General features: G+C 55.3%; 1 protein-coding gene across 1 annotated transcript in view; it reads left to right on the top strand.

The window, feature by feature from the left end:
* Nucleotides 1-530, top strand: part of LOC119594380 (C-Jun-amino-terminal kinase-interacting protein 4-like) — a gene marked incomplete in the record, with an annotated part of 97,279 nt that overhangs the window by 21,494 nt on the left and 75,255 nt on the right.

The raw sequence follows: 530 nt of genomic DNA, 5'->3' as shown, positions 1-530 counted from the left end.
TGTCCGCCTTGTACGCTTCGCCTCCTGTTTTGCAAATGAATGAGTTCTCCCTGTGTCTTTCTGTCGGTCTGTTTTGACTGTACAGTATATGCGTATATTGAGTGGTAGATGTATCATCATAAATCTGACATTTCCGAAGGACTAATATATGCCAAACCTGTCCATTTTACTTGTCAAACTCCTTGTCTTCCGCCCGCTCCCTGTCCCCTCCCTCTTCCCCTCCCCTCCGTCCTCACCCTTTCCTTCTTCTCTATCACCCCTCCTCTTTTTCCCCACCCCTCCGTCCCTCTCTCCCCCTCCTCTCCCTCCCTCTTCTCCCTCTCTCCTCCTCCCCTCTCCCTCGTCCTCCCTCTCTCCCTCTCCCTTCGCCCGCCACGCTCGCTGTCCAACAGTTCCTCGACCCGCCCACGCCGCCCTGTCTGGCTCGTCCTGGCTCACCCGCGCCCACCCTACCCTAACTTCTTTCGCACCTTTCTTCTCCCTTAAGCAACTGTTTCTTCTTGCTTCACCTTCCCCTGCTACTTCCTCCC

Source organism: Penaeus monodon, chromosome 33 (assembly GCF_015228065.2).
Source record: "Penaeus monodon isolate SGIC_2016 chromosome 33, NSTDA_Pmon_1, whole genome shotgun sequence".
NCBI lineage: Eukaryota > Metazoa > Arthropoda > Malacostraca > Decapoda > Penaeidae > Penaeus > Penaeus monodon.
Note: the sequence above shows the minus strand (reverse complement) of the source record. Positions and strands in the feature narration are given on the sequence as shown.